We start from the raw sequence: 22402 nt of genomic DNA, 5'->3' as shown, positions 1-22402 counted from the left end.
GCAGGAAGTGCCATGACAGTATTTCCATTTTTACCAGGAACAATCCTGGCCCTGCCTCAATGCAGTGGCTGGACTAGGTGGACTCTTACGGTCCCTTCCAGCCTGATGGTTCTATGATTCTGTGATCCCACTTATAAGGAATCTGTGGCCACACACACACAGAGTCAGGGAATGGGATGCAGGACTAGAGGCACTGCTCTCAACTGCTTATTCCAATGGAGAATCTCTGAATGGCTGGGTGTGCTCCAGGGGGCAACATAAAAACATGCTCCAGCAGCTGCAATCTGTGACATAGTCTGGACCTTGGCTATGGCTTTAAACTGCTTATAAAATACTGTAGGAAGCAGATTTTCAGATGGGGTCAGAGCCCAATTTGCACTCAGCTCGCTGAGATCTTTTGCAAACCTGACTCTTTGAGTCCAGGCTCTGCTGGCCCAGGCTGTGCATGGCCAATAGCTGAGGTCAGACAGCATGGCTCTGTTAGTAGCTGGGGATCTGGCCCCATGTTTGTAATCAGGTCAGGGGAGGAAGGTCTCCTGGCATGCCAGCATTTGCTGTGCAGACAGGGTTTTAGCTGCCTTTAGTATCATTATACAGCCAAATTCTGGGCTGCCTTACACTGTATAACCCTCCTGAAGTCATTCTTTGTCAATAAGTGCAGGATTTAATGGATTGTCTCTGTACAGCCTACAGCCCTGGAGGGTGAGAGTCCAAATATAGACTAGCAGGACTTCCTTCCACCAAGGAGTGCCATACCTTGCAGTAAGAGATGGATCTCACCTCACCACTGCTCCCGAAATCCAAGCCCTGTGTCACTGCCTGATAGTACCACTCTATCACCAGGAGCTATCACCATCTTGCCATTGCCTCTTGCTTTGTAAGAGGAAGGTGGGGTGTCTATGTGGGGGTGCAGTTTCTTTCTGCCGCAGTTTTCCAGAGCCTAAGTCCCCCTCTCCTTGCCCTTCTGAGGATGCTCTGGGAGCATTCATGAATTCCTCACCACATTGCTCAAGGGTTTACTCCATCCTGACATGAGCAGCTGCCAGACCTCTCTGCAGCTCTGCTGAGTGCAGTCTAGGCTGATGGACATCTGACAGAATGGATTTGGGAAGAAATTTTTCTGTATTTGTTAAGTGTTTCCCCCTTATTTAGGCTTTAGAAAGAACATCCATATATCAGCAAAAACACATGCACCTCTTCCTACCCCACAGAAAGAGTCTCCGATATCACAGCGTGAAAGCCGGTACTCGCTGTTTGAAGTATATATCCCCTACAGCACCATGACCTCACAGAAGAGATATAGCTATCAGAATAGATACCACCTTCAAGTGATAAATAAACCTGGGAAAACTCGCCAAGTTAAGTGGGTGTCTTCCTACCACGCAGCACCTGATAATAGTTACTGCTATGAGCATAATCCCTCCCAGTGCATAGAATCAACCCAAAAAAGCATTTTCTTCTTCACCTAAAATTATCTACCTATTGAAACAGGTGCCATCTTCCAGTGATAAACAGGAGCCAGCTGCCAGGTGAACACATGTTCTCCTATCATGCAGCATGGAAAGTGGCTTTATGTGATCTGTGTGATTATAATGGCTTCTGCACCTTCCCAGGGCTGGTTTGCTGGAAGCAGCTGTTATTTAGTTCAGATGCAGAAGTTGGATAGCGCACATGTGCACGCGCACACACACACACTTGTGCACATGCTGCTGCTCTTGCAATGGCTCTTACTATTGTTCGTACTTGTTTTGTTGCTTTTTCATAAATGAAAATAAAATCCACTCATACGGACTTTATATTATTAATTATTATTATTGTGTGTATTGATGCAGCACCTTGGAGCCCTAGTTATAGACAGAGACCCCGGTGCTGGGTGCTGTACAAACACAGAACAGAAAGATGGGCCCTGTCTCAATGAGCTTATAATCTTGCTGCTATTTTTTGGATGGAAAAATTTAACACTGCAGGTGAAAACAACCCTTTGGATTGCATGAAAAGAAACAGACCAAAAGGCTGTCTCCCACTCAACCCTTCCAAGGAGTTAGCTTCCTTAGGTGTTAGAGCACCATCTTAGAGCAAGATGACAAATACACAACACAAGATGGCAGTTTAAACATAAAGGTCTAGATATTGCTCTCTGATACATGCATGCAGCTGCCATGGACTTCAGTGGGAGTTGTGCATGCATATCTGAGCACAGAAGAAATGATTACTTACTAGAACTCAGAGTAGCAGCCATGTTAGTCTGTATTCGCAAAAAGAAAAGGAGTACTTGTGGCACCTTAGAGACTAACAAATTTATTAGAGCATAAGCTTTCGAGCATCCGATGAAGTGAGCTGTAGCTCACGAAAGCTTATGCTCTAATAAATTTGTTAGTCTCTAAGGTGCCACAAGTACTCCTTTTCTTTTTACTAGAACTGTGGTTCTTCGAGATGTGATGCACACGTGTATTCCACGTGCATGGCCAGCGTGACAGAGCAGGAGAATTTTGCCTAGCAGTACTCGTAGAAGCACGGTGATTGTGTTTTGTGGCTGTTGCCCCTCCCCTGGCTATAAGAGGCGATGCTGCTCTGACCGGGGTCAGCTCTTTTGCACGGACACCCATGAGATGAGACAGAGGACAGAGGCCATGGAATATGTGTCCACATCACATCCCAAAGAACCACAGTGACAGTAAATAGCCCTTTCTTCTTCTTCGAATACGTGCAGCCACGTAGTTCACCTAGGTGACTCACAAGAAGCACCCCTCCCAGGAGGTGGGGCTCAGAGGCTATCTAAACAAGGATTGCAGGGCTGACCTGGAAGGTGTGGTGATGCTGTAATGGCTTGTAATGTAAGTATGGCCCGCCCCAGAGCAGCCCTGCAAACATCCAACAAGGAAATGTCACTGAGGAATGTGATTGGCATTGCTTGTGCTCTCCTCGAATGAGCTCACACCTGCTGTGGATGCGTATCTTAAGCTATCTCAGGTGCAGTCTTGATACAGGATGTTATTCATCTAGGATAGTCTGCGAAGAGACCACTTGACACTTCATGAAATGTGCATATGACACAAGCAGGCGAGCACAAAGCACAGAATGGTTTAGTCCTATCTGGATAGAAGGCTAGACATTGCCTGACATCTGATGAATGGAGACTCTGCTCTGCTGGAGATGCATGTGGCTTAGGAAAGAATACAGGTGAGTACACTGCCTGGGTGCACCACTCACCACTGCACTGATGCCACCTCCTGATCACCCTGGGGATTAGCTCCCGAGGCCAGTGCCCCCTCCCATGGTTCGCAAGCCGCCACTCTGACTCAGGTCTGCAGCTCCTCTCACTCCAGGACCCACAGCATCCTCTTCACTCAGTGATCCCACTTCCAGGGTACAGTCCATCAGCAGTCCCAGACAGTCATCCCGGTCACTGCCTCAGTTCTATGCCACACCCTTGGTGGCTGGTAGGGGAACCTGGGCTGGCCCTCTGCTCTGGGTTCCAGTCCAGGGATCCAAGCTCCATGTCCCCTCCATGGTCCCTCTAGGCTCCCAGCTCCTCAGCCAGCACCTCTCTTGGACAGAAACCCACATCTCTCTCTCTCCTGACCTGGTGTTTTCCAGGATTCACAGTTCCCTGCCTACCCGGTGATATCCCTAGCACGACAGACTGCCTGAAAGTCCAACGTCTGCATTTTGCTTTCTCTCCAGAGGCTACAAGCAGCGAAATTGCCAGCAGATACAAGTTACAACCCAGCTTTTTCCAAGCAAGCACATTTATTCTTAAGGTGAAAGCATCACAGAGAAAACATAGATTCATAGATACTAAGGTCAGAAGGGACCATTCTGATCATCTAGTCTGACCTCCTGCACAGCGCAGGCCACAGAATCTCACCCACCCACTCCTATGAAAAACCTCACCCATGTCTGAGCTATTGAAGTCCTTAAATCATGGTTTAAAGACTTCAAGGAGCAGAGAAGCCTCCCTCAAGTCAACCATGACCCATGCTACAGAGGAAGGCAAAAAACCTCCAGGGCCTCTCCAATCTGCCCTGGAGGAAAATTCCTTCCCAACCCCAAATATGGCAATCAGCTAAACCCTGAGCATATGGGCAAGATTCACCAGCCAGATACTACAGAAAATTCTTTCCTGGGTAACTCAGATCCCATCCATCTAATATCCCATCTCAGGGGATTAGGCCTATTTACCCTGAATATTTAAAGATCAATTACTTACCAAAATCACATTATCCCATCATACCATCTCCTCCATAAACTTATCAAGTAGAATCTTAAAACCAGATAGATCTTTTGCCCCCACTGCTCCCTTGGAAGTCTATTCCAAAACTTCACTCCTCTGATGGTTAAAAACCTTCGTCTGATTTCAAGCATACAGGATGCACATCTGTTAAAAACAGTAAAAGAACCTACACACATGCTAAAAAGCTTACTGGAGGTCACCGTCAACTCCAACCTTGGGCTCTGGCAGGTGTCAGGTGTTCCAACCCCACAGCTGGGTTTTCCCCACATTTACACCATCATAACTGTCTCAGAGTCAGACCCAGAACCACCAGGAATAGTTCAGACTCTCTTTTTTACAGCTTTGACCTTTGATCTTGGCCTTATGTAACAGGTGATCAGCAGACAAAGGCCCACTCCTCAGGACATAGCTTCAAAACACTAAAAGAAAAGGAGTACTTGTGGCACCTTAGAGACTAACAAATTTATTAGTCTCTAAGGTGCCACAAGTACTCCTTTTCTTTTTGCGAATACAGACTAACACGGCTGCTACTCTGAAACCTTCAAAACACTGGGGTTTTGCATAATCAGAAATGGAGAATTTGCATTCACCTGCCCCAGACATTCCCTAGGAAAATCACATCACACGTTTTGTTCCCAAAGTCCATTCTTGTCTGGCCCATTGTTCAATAGAATTTTTTGCACCCCCAGGTCTCACGTCTGTCACAGCTCCCCCCTCGGGAGGCTACATACAATCCTGGCCCACAATAATATACATGTAAGCCAATTATTTTACACGATGGACCCCACAGAGAGTTCAGCTTAGTTCAGTAAGGTCTCCCAAGGCTCTGGCAGGGTTGCCAGAGCTGTCACAATAGGCACTGTTTCTCTATAGCTGAAGTTGGCAGGAGGGGGGCTGGCCAAAGTTCTCCAGGGAAGCAGAGAGGGACACTGGCTTTAGGGCTATCACTGATTTCCTTATTCTCAGACAGTTCCATGCTCCAAGTGAGAAGAAAGCCAGGATGCTTTGCCATGGTCACCTAATCCGGAGGCCTGCTCCGAACCCCATTGGGAGCTCTCCCTGGGAGCTGCGCTGGCTCCTGGCAAGTCGCGTTGTCACTGACAGGGTCACAGAGACCCAGACAGTGACATTGCCTGATGCTGTTTGTTCTGAAGGAGGCAGTGCCCTGGAGAGTGCTCCTACAGCTGGTGCAGGCTACCCCCTTCCAAGGAATGGGCAGAGAGAGACAGCCAGAGGATCCTGCTCATTCTCAGCTCCCAACCTACCGCAGCAACATGGACTGGCCTGCAGGCTTTGTGAGACCATCGAGGGCTGTCTCACCCCAGTAAATACAGCAATCAATACACGGGGACTATTTGGAGCCACAAGACGTGTGTGAGGTATTCTACTTCACACTGACTGGGCACGGAGTGACAGGAAAGCAGCTTCTCCTCCTCAGTATGTTGCTGGGGGGGGTAGGGGGCGGTGACCTCCTGAGAGCCAGAGCAGTGCAGTGTATGGGGGACAGCTGTGGCACTTATTTAGCATTAAGCCTGAGTGAGTGAGGAGTCAGCGGACATGATGACGGTAGGTGACTGAAGCCATGGCACGGTGTCCCCAGGCTGTGGGCGTGCAGGCCTGCGTTAGTGCGTGAAGAATCCGGCCCTATAGCAGGCAGTACTCCAGGTTCTCAGCTTGTTGCTGCAGCCAAGCACTTGGGGAGCTGGCATAAGAATCTCAACTTGGATTACTCATCTCTTCCATTCCAAGGACCTCCGATGCTCTGGTGAGCCATCTGTTTGCTGGTGCACTTTCAGGATTGCACCATTCGGCAGTGATGACAAGTTTGGCAGCCTGCAGCTAAAGTGGCACGGAAGAGCCTCACTGAGCCCATGGTTGCTTTTCCTTGGGCAAACCCACAGAGGGAAGTGCAAACCGTTCAGCCACCCTTCTGAGAGGCCTTTCTGGGATGATTTGGCTGCAGAAAGCATTGCCACTGCAGCATTCCCAGCACAGGTGGGAGCGGGTGCAGGGGGGTGATGGCACAGGAGCTCTGAAGTGTTTCTGAAAGGGCTTTCTCTGCCCAGGACATCTTGGCAAAACCAACTGGAGAGGAATGGCTTAGGGCTGTGTGAAAAGTGTGCTGAAGGTGGACTTTTCCAAAGGAGTAGGGCCCATGGGCAGCAGCTTCTTATCTAATCTATCTATCTGTCTATCCCCATACACTGTATCTATCTATCTATGTTCTTACACTGGTACCTATCATTATTCTATCAGCAAACCCCAGGCTTCCAAAGAGCGGCTGTGGCAGGAGCATGAAACAAATCAAGGGGATCGAAGACAGGCTTTTCCCATCCCGTCTCTCCACGCACAAGCTGCAGGCTGCCCCTGCCCAGCACTGGTGCAGAGGGCTGCAGGTAAGAGCATAAGGTGAAAAGGGCCGAGCACTCTGTATTCATGGCAGCTTGTTGTGCTGTGCCCAGGAGCTGCTTGCCCGGCAGCAGGAGCTGGGCTGGAGAGGGACGTGCATAGCTAAATGGCTCCATAGGATGATGAGGATGTCCCATGACTCCAACCGCTCCTTCCCCACATCCAGAAGTAAGCATGTAAGGGATTCGAGGTTCCTGCTGCTCAGTGCTATGCCTGGTGCTAACACTTCCTTGTGCACATGTGTGGCACCTGCTTGCTCCTCTGCAATGACGTGCAGCCCTTCTGCCAGGTGGAGTCAGCAGCAACACGGGCCGGGTTCAATGTTGAAGGCAGTGGTTTTCAAACTGTGGGTCGCGACCCAGTACTGGGTCGTGGAATGGAAGGCACTGGGTCATGGCGGCTCTAGTCAACCCCGCCAACCAGGCCATTAAAAGTCCCATCGGCCGTGCTGCCTGGCTAAGGCAGACTAGTTCCTACCTGTTTTGACACCACACAGCCCTGGAAGCATCCAGCAGCAGGCCCAGCTCCTAGATGGGGGGCCATGGGGCTCCGCGCGTTGCCCTGCCCTGAGTACCAGCTCTGCACTCCCATTGGCCGGGAACCAGCCAATGGGAGCTGGGGTGGGGGGTCGGTGCCTGTGGGCAAGAGCCGTGTGGAGCCACTTGTGTTCCTCTGCCTAGGAGCCGGACCTGCTGCTGGCCACTTCTGGGACGCAGCGCGGTCTGCGGTGCCAGGACAGGCAGGAAGCCTACCTTAACACCCTGCTGCGCTGCTAACCGGGAGCCGCCCGAGGTAAGCCCATGCCCCAGTCCCCTGCCCCAGCCCTCAGCCCCCCCAAACCTAGAGCCCCCTTCTGCACCCAAACCCCTCATCCCTGGTCCCACCCCAGAGCCTACACCCCCAGCCCAGAGCCATGACCCCCTCCTGCACCCCAACCCCCTGCCCCAGCCCAGAGCCTCTTCCCACACTGTGAACCACTCATTCCCGGCCCCACCCCGCAGCTCTCTCCCCCACACCCCAACCCTCTGCCCCAGCCCTGAGCCCCTCACACACCCCAACCCCTCATCCCCAACTCTGTTGGGTCGCTGGAATCAATAATTTTCTTCAACTGGGTTGCCAGAAAGAAAGTTTGAAAACGACTGGTCTAGGGGCAGGGAGGGCAAACCGCTCTGGGCAGGGGGGACAAACTTGATGCTCAAGCGCTTCAGCCCCAGGCGGGGGCCTGTGACCTGAGCCTGCCACCCAGACCTGAAGCCCTGGGCCCCAGCTAGTCTAAGCCAGCCCTGAAGACCCCATTCTGAGGGGGCAGCGACCCACTTTGGGTTCCCGACCCGTAGTTTGAGAACTGCTGAGTTAGGGTGACCCCCACACTCAGGGCAAGCCAATCATAGCTCTGCTGCCCTTTACTCTACAATCAGGAGAACATCATTACCCTTGCGTTCCAATGCTGGAGTGATGTGTAATCCCAGCCAATGTTCCCTCTAATTTTTGACAGGCCGTGTGCGCAAAAAAGTCTTCTGTTCAAATTGTTGTGCTTCTATGCAAATGTTTGTGCACGCGGTGTTTCGCCATGTGCGCAAGGTTTAGGATCTGTGTACACAGATGCGCACAGCTTAGAGGGAATAGTGACCCCAACCCAGCCAAAACTGATCCTTACGGCAGAGCAGCTCCTCGCACCTAGGCAGAGTAGGTGCATCTCTGCAAACACAGTCTGCTCCTGAAAGCACGTCACTAGATGTCAAGGGAGAGTTCGTTCAGAGTCTGCTTCCGTACGCATGCAAGGGGCACGAGGTTCCTGCTGCTCTGTGCCATGCCTGGTGCTTATGCTTCCTTGTGCCCAGGTATGGCCTCTGCTTGCTCCTCTGCCATGATGTGCCAGATCAAGAGCTACGCAAGAGCCCCTTTGCAGTCTCCCACTCACCCCGCTTCGGCACCCCGCTGTGCCTGTCTGTAGCTGGGACAGTTCTGTATACGGACAATCCCACAGACAGAGCATCTGGGATTCTCACAAGGTGGCTTCTCATGCCCGTGTGGTCTCTGTAAGGAACATTACAGCTTCCCCCTGCCTTTCTGAAGATGATGCACAAGCTGTTTCTGCAGATGTGGGGAAGGAGGCTGCACTTGCAGCATCCTAATGAGGTAGATGCCACCAAGCCATCACTTTTCCCCCAGTGGTCCTCATATTCCACAGCTGCTGCCCCCGGTCGGGATCACACACTCCTCACAAAGAACTGCATGAGGACAATAGCACCTCACAGGTGTGTCTGGCCCCACGCCAGCCATGCCAGGGGCCTCAGCAGCAGCTACTGACTTGGTAAGAATGGCCCTGAGAAGGTTGCAGGTCAGCAGCAATGGGCTGTGGAGCTGCCTATGGGCTGATTAGCAGGGCAATCAGGCCCCCCCTTGCATTCAGATGCCCAAGCTGACACTTATTGCCAGGCCCACTTGCTCTCCACAAAGAAGAAGGGCAGTTGGATTCCCTCCTTTAGATGCTCCACCTAGCTCGTGCTCAGCAGCCAGGTGGGAGGACCATCCACAGCTGGTGCTTCCCAGAATAGGACACTCACTCCCGTGATGCCAGTGCTAGGGGACTGCCACCAAGGTAATCAGTCTCATTGGCAGCTTGCCCCCTGCGCCTTCCCCTCCAGCCCAAACAACCACTGAATGGGTAGGAAGAGCCAGCGTGGAGCTCAGGCAGCTACAGAGCTCTGAGCCTGGACCGTATATTGCACATGCTGCCATCACGAGACTCTCACCCTCGGTCTCTCAGCTGCATGGACGGCTGAGCTCTGAGTTACATCATTGCCAGTGCACTAGTTCTGTAGCTTTTAATTCTCTTGCTGCCGCATCTGATTACTACATCTCCTGGTTCTTGTTCCGGGGCCAGTTGGCTTTGGTTATTCCATGTTCCCCCTGGGTTCTCTAAATGGCATGGGGATCCTAGCACACTCGGTGGCAGACTGGTGCCAGAGACCTGTGGGATTTATCTCCAAGCTAGGCTGCATGATAGGCATCCATTCTCAGGTGTCTGAAAACAGTTACTCTCTTAACCCGCCTGTCAGCCCCTAGAATCAGCCACTAAACCTCTGACTGGAAGATGATGCATCTGGGAATTGCATTTGCCATTTCTCCAGTGCCTATAGTCAGGAAGATAGTGCCCTGGGCAAAAGCACAAGGAAGGTAGACTGCAGTTGATATTATACTTGCAACTAGGGAGTCCAGGATCTGGGTCCGGCTGTATTTGGCTCTGTACAGACAAGCAACAAAGATGACAATCAGTCTGGGTGTGAAATGCAGAGCAGCCTCCCCTCCTCCAGTCCCAGTTGCAGTCCCTGTGCTCGCTGGGGCCCCAGGGCTGTTCTTTCCTGCCCCTCTCCTCACCCTGCAGAGGGAAAGACTAGGACCCTGCTGTGCACCAGCCAGCACAGCTGGTCTCCTGCCTTGCAGGGAGCTCCAAGAGGGCTTGTGCCACCTTGGGTCCCCCGTGTGACTGCCCCACCCCAACGGGGACCAGCACCTGTCAAGGCAACTGAGCCCATCCTGAAAGGTCATTCACTCCCTCCTGCTACAGGTGAATGGATCTAAAGTGGTTTCCAAACATTAAAGCACTTCTCCTGGCCCGTTGCATGGCCTGCCCCTCTCAGTGCCTGTAAGAGCACCTCGTGAGCACCCCCTTCTGGTTGGATGTGTCTGCAGTCTTTCCGTTTATGGTGACTTCTGTCAATGGTTTGTCAGGAGGTTTATCAGTGATTCAGCTCTTCAGTTGAGTCACACACACTGTCTGTATGTAAAACAGAACAAACCCCTTCTGGGGTCTACAGTCTTTAACTTGTCCTGGTCCTGGCATGGGGCCGTACCCCCAGGGCTTCCTCCCTGGTCCTTACTCAGTCCCAGCAGGAAGCCAGAGCTCCTTTTTAGCTCCCCTAGTCCCAGCCCACGCTGAGCTGTCTGTGGTCCTGCTGCTCTTTCAGCCAGCCAGGAGCACAGTACTCTCTCCTCCAACTCCTGGCAGTGACTGCTGCTGTAGTCTGCAGCAACTTTTATATGGCCCTGCTGGGCACTGATTGGCTGCTTCCCCGCAACCACTCTAGGCTGCTTGGAGGACCTCTCTTCTGCTCTTCTCTGGGATGTGATGTGGCAGGGGGCCTCTGGGCCTAGTCCACCACGTCTCAGTGCCTCACATGGCATCCCACGGCTCCGCCAGTACGTACCCACTTCGGGGAGCTACTCGGAGATCTGTGGGAGGAAAAGGCTGTGATCTAGCTCCTTTTGCAGTGAATGGAAAGACCCCCATTGCCTAGCTGATCTTGGACCAGGCCCCCTGGAGGGGATCCTGCTTTGCTTTGCTCTGCTCTGGGAGATTTGTTGCTGGCACCTCTGGGAGTTAGTGGCTGTTGGGATATTCCTTCCTCCCACAGCTCTTTCCTGGATAGCCCCAGGCCAGAGCTTCTGTTGGGCTGGCCTGTGCAGCCCCTGTAACCAGCCAGCCAGGAACACCTGGGAGGAGCAGGGGCCGAGTGGGCTCTGGCTGCCTGGCCATACCCACCAACACCCGACGTGGAGCTCGCTAATGCAGGCCACTCTCTCCTCCTTTCTTTCCACCTGGCGGGTCTAGAATGTGAGTGACTTGGGCTCCTCAGGATCATTAACAACAGCCCAGCCAGAGATGGGGCTAAAACCAGATGTCACATTTCCCTCCCTTCCCCCAGGGACTCAGGGGTACTCTGATGCAGAGGTGGGGGTGGGGTTAGGGTGACCAGAGATCCCGATAAAATCGGGACTGTCCCCATCTTTAGTTCTTTGTCCCGCGTCCTGACCAATGCACGGTCGGGACACCATTTGTCCCAATATTGTGGCTTTGGCCACTCCGGCGTTGTTTTTGTTTTTGTTTTTGTTTTTGTTTTGCTTCGGCAACTCCATTCCGGCCACTTTTGTTTTTGCTTCCCCCATGTGTCCCGGTATTTTGTCCATTTCATCTGGTCACCCTAGGTGGGGTTGGCCCACTAGAAACACATTGTTCTAGTCACCAGGTCTGCTCCACCAACTCTGAAACAGGCCAAGATCAGGACATAGGGAGCCGGCTCTTCTCTCATTCTTGTCAGGACCCAGCTGCATGTTTAAGTCTGGGCCTGGCGACTCCGGGACACGAATGCTGCATTTGCCATCAGCACCAGCCTGGATCTCTGACTTCTACTTTCTTATAAAAAGGAGAAACCAAGCATCACAAATGAGCTCTGTTAAATAGAGATGGAAGGACAGCAGAGCCAGCGCCCAGATCCCAGACTTGCACAGCCACAGAACCCAACCTTCAACACATTACAGAATGACAGGGCAGTTCCTAGAAACTTGGGATGTGCCAGACTGGATCAAATCCAGAGTCCATCTGACAGTGGCCAGAGCCAGGTGCTTTAGAGCAAGATGTGAGAACCTGGCAGCAGCAGATGTGGGGAAATCGATCCCCACATTAGGTCTCCTCCTGGTCTCGAATAGGAAGAGATCAGCTAATGCCGTGAAGCATGAGGTTTAATTTCGTGGCCATAATTGTTGTTATCATTAAGAATACAACTCTGGATATTCACGGTGTCACACAAGTATCCAGTCCCTTTCTAACGAGGAGTCCGGTGGCACCTTACAGACTAACAGATTTATCTGGGCATAAGCTTTCGTGGGCAAAACCCACTTCTCAGATGCATCTAGTCCAATGAGCCTCAGGTGCCTTCTCTCCTGCCACCTCCCACCTGGGGGAGCTCCCCATAAAAATCTGCATAGCCGCTGCCTTGTCCTCCTTCAGACCCCTCTGCCCTGATGCCCACCGCTCCCACAGTGGCTGGGCAGAAGGTGTGCCAGGACTGCTGCTGACTGTGCTGACTGCGATTGCTCCTGTAACCTGGTCCTCCCCACTGTTTATACGTCTATCTCACGTCTCAATGTCTGGGTGGATGGTCAGTTCTCCGAGGCAGGGACCTGGCTTTTCATCTCTGGGAATACAGCAGCTACCACAGTGGCCCCACCCCGGACTGGGGCTTGGAGGTCTAATTAATAATAGTAATAATAATAATAATAGTAACGCTGCAGTTCCTTTCTGGGGCCAGTGCCTTGGGCAATCTTACCAGAGGCCCCGGAGGGAAGTCCAGCCTCACTGCATTGAGGGTGTTTCCTTCTTTACTGCACAATAAGATCCTGCACTGTCCTGGGTTAGCCTGTTCCTCGCTATCCTGCTGCTGTCTGGCTTTCTTGCACTCGTCGCTTCATGCCCAACTAGGCTAGGTCAGTCCTTGATCTCCTGCTTGCCACTGGGCAAGCTGTTTCCCATCTTCCCCTCCAGCTGCCTGCGCATATCCGATTGCCCAGAGCAAATGCTGCGAATCCTGAGTATGCATTTGGCTGAGTGGGATGATAAGTATCACACATTATCTGTATGGAAGAATCAAGCTGTAAAGTCAGTGATGGCTATGGCAGTGTCCACACCGCCCATAGAAAGCGGTGGATGGACGAATGGACTGTCTGCAACATACAAACGAGAAGAAGCTGGGGCTTAATGCACAGAACTGGGGGGGGGGGGGGAAGAGGGGAGAGTTTATGCATGGGGGTAATGTGTGTGTGAGAGGTTTAATATGTTCTAAGATTTGATCTGTGTGTATATCTATGCAGTGTAGTATGCAGTTGTGTGTAGGTGTTAGTATGTGTAAGAATGTTGTGTGTTTGTGTGTGTATTGATGTATTATCTGTGTGTGCGAGAGGGAGATATTTATGTGTATATGCATGTATCTCTGTCTTAGTGTGTGTGTCTATTACTGTGTATGTGTGTTAGTGTGTGCATAGTGGCCGTACTTCTGGGTAGTGTGTGTGTGTGTAGTGTCTGTATTTGTATGTAGCGTGTGTGCGTGGAAGGTGCTGGGTAAAAAGGGAAGTCGCTGAAAAAGGTCTTCCCACTCCCATTTTAATCAGCGAAATGAAGCAGCTGTTAGAGTGAATAGACCCTGCACTAAAGCAGACGTCTTAATATCTTTCTGCAGAGGAGGTGCATTGTGATTCATTCTGTGCAGCCCTATTACTCAGCTTCTGATAGGGGCTTACTTGTCTCAAGTGCTTTTCATTATTGCCCTAATGCTATCTATTAACATACCGGATGGAGGCTCTTTTCTCATCTGGAGCATGCATCACTGTGCTTTTAAAGATTATGGGGCTTGCAAATACATAACCCTTTACTGCCTCACCGACGTAATTCACTGGGAAAAAATACATGTAAATAGATGATAACCTAGTGGGAGACAGAGAGAGACAGAGAAACCCTCTCACTATAGTCAGTTAATTCACTTTTAGAAGGAGAGAAAAATAGTTGACCTTAATATTTTTAAAAACATTAGTCTGTGTACAGATCGTAAACCCCAAACGTTCCAATATCTCTGAATTCCCAGACTGTGGCTGCAGGGTCAGTCACCCACCGGAGACGGGGGGTGCTGTGTACCTCAGCCAGGGTTCTGTGCATGGGGTGGAGGGAGTTGTGCACCAGAGGAAGGCTGAGGAGTGAGGTGCTGCATATTAGACAGCGAGCAGCCATTGTGAAAGGACGAGTTAACGTACACAAGAGAGGGATATAGTAAAGGGCATAGGAGGAGGCAGGATGGCCCAGTGTTTAGTGTATCTCCTGAGACCTAGATTCAATTCCTTGCTCTGACATAGACTTTCTGGGTGACTTTGGACTCCTGGGGTCTCAGCTGCAAAGCGGGGATAATACCCTACAGGGGTGTAGTACAGATACATACTTGGACGATTGTGGGGTATTTCGTTATTTAGATATTACTTTGGTAGATAGACTTTGTGTGGAGAAATTACAGGCTTGGTTTTCTTGGTTAGCATTGTTACACTATTAGTCATTATTTCATTAGTGTGCTAACCAAATGGCTGAATTTTCTGACAGACAATGCCATGACAGGGCCTGAAACCACAAGGTCACATGCTTCAGCGGGGCAGGAACTTTCAGTGAAACTTTTTTTTGTCTAAAAATTCCAATTATTTGAAACTGAAACGTTTAGCTGGAAAGGGGAAATTTTAACAAATTTCTCATTTCAGAAAAGTTTTGGGAAAAAGTTCTGAAATTGTTAAAATTGTTTCCCATTTTCTACCTGAAAAATTCTATGTGCTTTGTCTGAAATGAATTTTTGTTTAGAAATGTAAGCTAATTATGCTTTAAACATTTACAATATGAAAACAGTCAAAATTGAAATGAAATATTTTGAAATGATCAAAACAAAACCTTTTGATTGACCCAAACAGAAAAGATTGATGATGATGATGATGATGTTGTATTGTCAGTTTGCACAAATATTTGAGCTTTTGACTTTTTGTCCCAGTTCAGAGTGGGAAAAGTTTTTGAAACCTGGGCTGGTTATGGAGGCATATTGATCTCCATGCAGCACCCAGACCATGTGTCCAGCGCAGCCCTGGAAGACAGAGCCAGTTGTGCAATTACACGTACAATGACTGATAGCAATGTGCCAAAGCTTCCTAACACACTGTGGCCCTGCTTTAGCTGTCTGCTCTGGAACCACTAACGGAGAAGAAATGGTTCCCAAGCCTGGTCCGGCTTGTTGGTGAGTCAATCTGCCCAAATCATGGCTTCAGGAACTGAGAATCTTTCCAGAGACTTTGAACTCTCTCTTCAGTTATCATGGAAGGGAATAACCAACACCGGCTGCTTCCCAGAGGTGGATCTAGTGGTATAAATGGAACTGGCTGGACTTGGTGTGTTTGGGGTGGTCTCTGAGCCTGGGCAGGCTCTGGTGCAGGAATGTGGCAACACAAAGGCACAGAGATGAGACATGCAAAGGAGTCAGCATAGAAAGCACATGGGAGGAAAGCCTGCAGCTCTCTCTGCCTTACACGTGTAATGATCTCTACTCGGGGATACCGGCTTTATTATTTAGTGCAGTATTTATCATACTCCCACTCTGAAGAGCTCTCCCGGTACAGAGCATTTCAATGAAGTTTAAAGGTGTCTCCCATCCACAAATGTCCCTATTCATAGATTTCCTGTGTGGCTCTCACAGATGGGAAAGCCAGGGTGATCCCGCCCTGTTGCCCTCTTTAAACTGCACCCCCCTTCACATACAGATGGCAGTGGTTTTATTTTCAAGAAGCAGAATGGAGCTCTGCAGGATTCAATAGGCTCTAATGGGATGGAGTCTGTGGGGTAGATGTAAGAACAATACAAGTACAACAGATCCCCACCCACATCCCAACTTCCTGCCCAGAACATGGCTTCCCCGCACCTTGCTGCTGGCTTGGGAGGGCCCCAGAACATATTACATTCATAGCCTCAAGCAGCCCAGAAAGGTGGGGCAGGGAGGTTTTGAGAAGGAATCTGTATCTGAATGGCTATTCACTAATGGCTGCTTAGCCACCTACCAGGTCTTTATAGAGTACCCATCACCATAGTATTTAGGCACTTTGTCTATAAAAGCCATCACCTCACAGCTGAGTGCCCCCAGTCTTTGAGGAATTGGGGTTGGAATCTGAACCTGAATCCAATATGAATTTTGTGGCTGGCCCTGGTGAAATCCCCAAATAGGGCACTCAAGAAAGTACATGCAAAAGTGTTCTATGCTTTGGAAATAGTCACAGTACATCCCGCAGGCAGACACTGACGTGTCAGATATCATAGACAGAGAAATAGATTGTGTGTGTGTGGATAGATAGATAGATACATAGATAGATAGATTAGATAGGGTGTGTGGGAATAGATAGATAGATAGATAGATAGATAGATAGATTTTGAGGGCATTCTCAGTCTGGATGTGGATCCCAGTTTTGCTCGTGAGGCCACCTCATTCACTCCTTGGTCATGTTTGCAGGGCCCCCTCCTCAGCCCTGCTTTGAAATGATGTGACTCATTGAGGCCTGCTCCCCCATTTCCTGTAGACATTACCCGCTTGCTGCCCATCCTCCTTCTCCTGCATCTCTCTGTCTGGAGGTACAATGAGGCCCCATCAGTGTAGTGTCCCCTTCCTATGCCCCCCCACCCCCTCCCCCACAGTGTTGCCCGGGTTATTTAAAAAAGATCACAATTGCTCTCCCATTGTCCTCCCATATTTGCTCCTATGTGTACAGCACAGGAACTGGGCCCATGTCTCTTCCCACCATCACTGCTCCATCTAATAGTCATCATCTCCACGAGGGCTTCCCGCACCCCGCGCAAGCTCTGGAGTGCCCCACACCAGGATTGCGCAGTGCATGGCCCTGGTGCTCCCTGCTCGCGAATACAGCTTTGCTGTATTCAATAAATAACCTACAAGATATATTACAACCCCTTATAAACTGAGACTGATGCTGGCTCCTAGCTATGGCTAATCATATAAACTTGCCTAATTTTATTCTATCAGCCATCTTGTTGCTACACACCAGATGCTTGCCTTAAATGAATAGTGTTGGAACATTCAAGCATCAAGTTAACAGAATAGTACCAAACATTTCCGACAGTGTGAGCAGTCTATAAAACCTGGCACTAAACTGCATTAGAGGGAAAGATAAGCACTCAGAAGTGAGCTAGGAAAGAGGCTTCTTGTTGTTGTTCTTTTCAAATTGCTTCATACAGCAGGACTTGCAGGTGTCTGAGGAGATATCTGTCTGTCTATCTATGGTTGGATATGCTATGAATCTTCTAATGGGATTAAGGCTAATGCCCTAAATAGAATATAAAATAACATTCCATCTCCCAGATATACCCCTAGTCTAGCACGCAGGGGAGAGCAATTTCCACTTTTTGCAGATTGGATCAGTCACTCTCTAAATTGATGGCAACAGCTTCCTCAACAAGATATAATGTTTTAATTGTGTTGTGACATTACCTGACATGCAGTGTCATTTGATGGAGTCTCTGGTGTCATGTTGCATTTCTGACACAGAAAAATCTAACTTCCCTCCCCCAGCCAAAAAAAAAATCAGAGCCAAGAAAGGTGCCTCCTCCCCCCACCCCAAAGCACTGGGATCCCTCGCCCTCATGCCCAGGTTTCCAGGGGTTTTATGGTTCTTTTGTGCAAATCTGTCGTACTTGGCTGAAGAAGAAGAATTACCTTTTGTATCTTTCTGTCTGTGCACAACACCTATCTGTGCCACATTTTACCTGCTCATAAAGTTGAATGAATAGTATGTCATTAGCAATCTGTTAAACAAATTTCACCTCTTTCCTCTTTGTGAATTGGCCACAAGCAGCTTCTGGTTTGCTCAGATTTTGGGGGACATTTGAAATGATTTGCCAGTTAATCTCTGTGAATATTCTTTTACCTGTAGCTTGGAAGGTCACTGCAAGTGTTCGACACTGGAAATTTGAATTAGGTTGTTTAGTCTTCATTGGACACCTAGGTCACATGGTATATGGTATTTGACTGCCTGATTGGAGGATGGTAGCTCTTGGAATCCAGTTCCCAGAATCAATATTAATGGTTACAAATTCAAAATTCACCTGCTACAAATATTCCGTGGCCTCTGCTATTTCTATGACTATCACTGCCTGGGAACTCATTTGCCGGGATATTTCCAGGCAGGGGACACATCGGACGTGCCAATACCTCCAAACCAGATGTGTTCAAACATGTGTGGGATGGACATGATGACTGTTGGGGCTTCCTGCTGTTGGGAAGAAAACCCAGTGATGCCTTGATCCCACAAGAATGTATGCACATGCTTAACTTTAGGGCTGGTTGAGAATTTCCCATCAACTCTGTTTAACAGAAAATTGTGGTTTTGTCAAAATGAAATTTTTCAGGAAACCTGTCTCGTTTCTGGGGGAAAATGTGAGTTCTCATTAAAAGCTTTTCAGCGGAAAACCAAAAATGGCAGGGTGGGGTGGGAGGGAATTGTTTTTTTTTCTACAAAGTTTCCTTTTGGAGGGGGAAGTTTGGGAGTATTTTTCAGACGAACTGAGCTATATTTAATTTGCTGCACAGAGAGGTCCTCTTGAAGCCAATGGGAGCACTCACAGTGTGTAAAAGTAAGTATGTATGTAAGGCTTTGCAGGGTTTGGATCTTAGTTTTTATATACTCATTTCTGCAACTCTTGATGCGACTTTGTGCGTTGGCAGGTGCTGGTTGGGGTAAGCACTGATCACAGCTGCCCCCTCCGAAAAGTTTTAAAAACCTCTCCTTCTAAAGTGTGAGTTAGGAAGCTCTGAGTTGGTCTGTGTGATGGGGTGTCCACCTCACACAGGAGTGGAAGTGGTTAATGGAGGCCAGATGGGCCAATTCACCTAGTAGATTGAATGCTGAGAGGAGAGCCCTTAGTGCAAAAACAGGCGGGGCCTGTATAAAGCCAGGTGCTGGCTACAGAGAGGGTCTGCAAGAAGGCAGGGAAGTAGGCTGCAACCACTGTGGAGGGAGTTGGCAGGGTGACAAATCCAGAGAGGGGGGAAGAAGCCCAGAGAACAAGCAGCAAGGGGAGGATGGTACAGAGATCTTGGCTGCTTGTTATAGCATTTCTGGGCTGGAGCCCAGTGTAGAGGGCAGGCCTGGGTGCCCTCCCAGCCACTGGGGAGTGGCAGAGGTGTTGGAGACACCAGTTAGCCAGCAGGTCTGGAAAGACTGTGATTTCCCCGGAACGGGAGGACCTGAGTGACCTGGCCAGAGGGTAAGCAATGAAGAGGAGGCTGCAGTTCCTGGAGTGAGAGGGGCTGCAGGGCAAGACAACTCAGGAAAAGACACTGCTGGAGGGGGAGTGCAATGCCTGGCAGAGCTAATTCCCAGGACAGCCAGCAGGAGGTGCTGTGAGTGGTGTGTGGACCCTGTGACAATCTGTGTGATTAATTATCCAGAAGTATTGCTGTCGGAGTGTATGTGCATGCGTGTGGGAGTATGTGTTTGCTGCACAGTGTAAGAGTGTGTGGGTAAGTGTGTTACAGATAGTGTGTATTTAACTGTGAATGTGTGCATGTGTTTATAATGTGTACATAAGTGTGTGTGGGTGTGTTTGCTGGCACTCTTACTTGTGTAAGTGTTCATATGTGATGCATCTTTGACAGAGAAAAGGAAAAGCTCTCCTCCATGCCACCCAAATTCTGAACAGGAGAGTTGGACTCAGACTTGGCTTCTGGATGGGAAGCTGTGATGCCCCTATGAACCTGGAATTATTTTCAGACACCCCAATCCTGGCGCTGTTCTACTGCAGAGACACTGGAGGGTGCTGTGATGCCCAAGCACTTTTGGGGGAGATAAAATACTGAGGCAAGAAACATGATGATGAGTCATGCCTCTGAAACCTGTCCCAGAACACAGGCCAGGAGCTAGTTTCTCCAGTATGTGGGCACCAGACAGACAGGATCTTCTCAACCTGTTCTGTGCAGGTTTCTTGGCTCTGCCATTGCAGATTAAAGGTGTGTGCAAAGTGCTGGCTAATAAGCACTCCATTAGCAGATGACATTTCACACTAACAGCAAGGAAGCAAGATGCAGTCCTGGGATTAATGACTGGGTGTAGGATGGAGTAGAGCAGCTCTGTGAAGGGAGCAACCTTCAGAATGTTCCAAGGACCAGATGCCTTTTCCACCACTGGCTCTGCAAATCCTAGGTCCGAGGTAGGAGTAGATTCTGGTTGCTAGCATGATATTGGGATTTGCCCCCCAGAATGGGCAGCATTATTGTGAGTCCATATCCTGACTGCCTTTAGCTCTGTGCATACTCTCCCAGTGCAGTAAGAGGAGCAGCAAGCTAAGGCATGTATGAGCTCCAATGCATAGGCCATGTCACTAAGCACCAGCCTCAGAGGATTTCCCAGGCAGCATCAACGTGGTCTGGAAAGCAGGTAGAATCAAGACTACCAGTTCCCATCTATGTAGGTCATTCTGTCGGTCTATCATCTCTCATTCCCATTACAGATACCTGGGGATGGATGTTATTTGTCTATTTTTCATTGTTTGCTCTCATCCCCTTTCCATATTCCCTAAGAACTGGTGATCAGAGTTAGGGGAGTAAGTTTGAACACCCTAGTCCTGTGAAATCCTGTTCTGAATGACGCGCTTTCCCTGGTGCAGATAAATGATCAATTCCATGTTTTATTCCTACTACTATTTTTTTAAAAAAATTCTCATTAAACTATCTTGATTAGAGAAAAGGTGACTGTCACCTCTGTGGACAAATGGTGTGAGGATGCCTGGTGATTTTTTCTGAAAGCTCCAACACCTGGGGAAGGGGACTTCAAAGCCCTGAAGATTATTTGCCCATATTACAAACGGGGTGAAGGTTAAAAAGGGTGATTAAGAGCATCTGGAAACTGAAATGTGCCAGAGTCTTGCAGTAACCTCATAGCAGCTTGATTTATAATAGTCCAGTTCCACTTGTAACAAGATTATAGCTTCTTCACAGCAGCCATTGTGATAAATACCAATTACCTACTTGAATGTTGCCATTAAAATTTGCCTAAGTAAGGAGCAGAATCATACATCTATGTTGATTACATATCAATGATGCCATGGAAGCCTTTGCAACTTTTAGATCTGCTTAAGATATGCTGCCCTGATTTAGACAGTGATTTGCATACAATTTACCCATAAAGCTTTACTTTGAAAAGTATAATTACTTTTTTTAATATTCCTCCTTCTGATTTGAATGTTAGAGAGGCCATATCATGAATTACTGCACTAATGAAGACAAACCTGCATTGGGGCTGTACAATGGGAGCATTGTCAAATAAACGTCCTGCATGCAATGCATTTGTTGTGGTTAATCTTTTAAATGGCAGCTCTGGTTACTACCAGCACTTTTCATCCCGTAATTATTTTTAAAAGGACGTAGATCCCCATTCTGTGTCGTTCAGGCTGATGCCACCCGAGGCATTACAGTGTAACACGAGAGCTCCTGCACGACCAGAGAATGCCCAATGCAGTGGGTAAGGACTCCATGGAAACCAATGGGGACTGCCTAGACTCTTCCTACCTGTGTAGAGACCACATCCATGTAACCCAGCCCCAGCAGATTAAGGGTATGTGCACATTGGAATTGGAGATCTGATTGCAGCATGGGCTGGTTAACGCATGCTGGCTGTCAGCTAGCTAGGTCGGCTAGAAATAGCAGTGAAAACATGGTGTCTCGGGCTTCGGGGTGGGCTGTACAAACCCACTGGGGACCCTGGGGACATATTCGTGTTGCTACCCCATGCCAGGAACCATGCCACCACATCTTCACTGCTGTTTTTAACTGCACTAGCTAGGTTAAAGTAGGACAGGTATGCCAGCCTGAACTGCAATCGCATCTGTGATTGCAGATAGACTTAGGGCTTGTCTACAATGGCAATTTACAGGGCTGCAACTTTCTCACTCAGGGATGTGAAAACATCCCCCCCTCCCAAGCACAACAAGTGTCAGCGCTGTAAAATGCCAGTGTAGACAGTGCCCCAGCGCTGGGAGCTGCACCTCTCGTGGAGGTGGGTTTTTTTAGAGCAAACCCTTTCCCAGCGCTCTGCCGTGACCACACGAGCCAGGTTAAAACGCTGCTGTGGCACCATTTTAGTGTTGCCAGTGTAGACAAGCCCGTAGCGTCAGTGTGCTACAGACACCTCCCTTCTGCGGGGTCCAGGGCTCAGCATGCTCCCCAAAGAGATCCAATCTGTGGGATGCTGTGGGCATAGGGGAGTGATATTTAACATCACTGCAGGTGACAGGAGCAGGGTGAATACCAAACTTCCTAGACACTGGCCAGAGATAGACCTAACACATCAGGACAGCAGGGTCTGAGATTGTGAACAGCAGCAGCTTCAGGCTCTAGGACCCTGTGG

Source organism: Dermochelys coriacea, chromosome 19, assembly GCF_009764565.3.
Source record: "Dermochelys coriacea isolate rDerCor1 chromosome 19, rDerCor1.pri.v4, whole genome shotgun sequence".
Classification (NCBI taxonomy): Eukaryota; Metazoa; Chordata; order Testudines; family Dermochelyidae; genus Dermochelys; species Dermochelys coriacea.
This window is presented reverse-complemented; position numbering follows the sequence as displayed.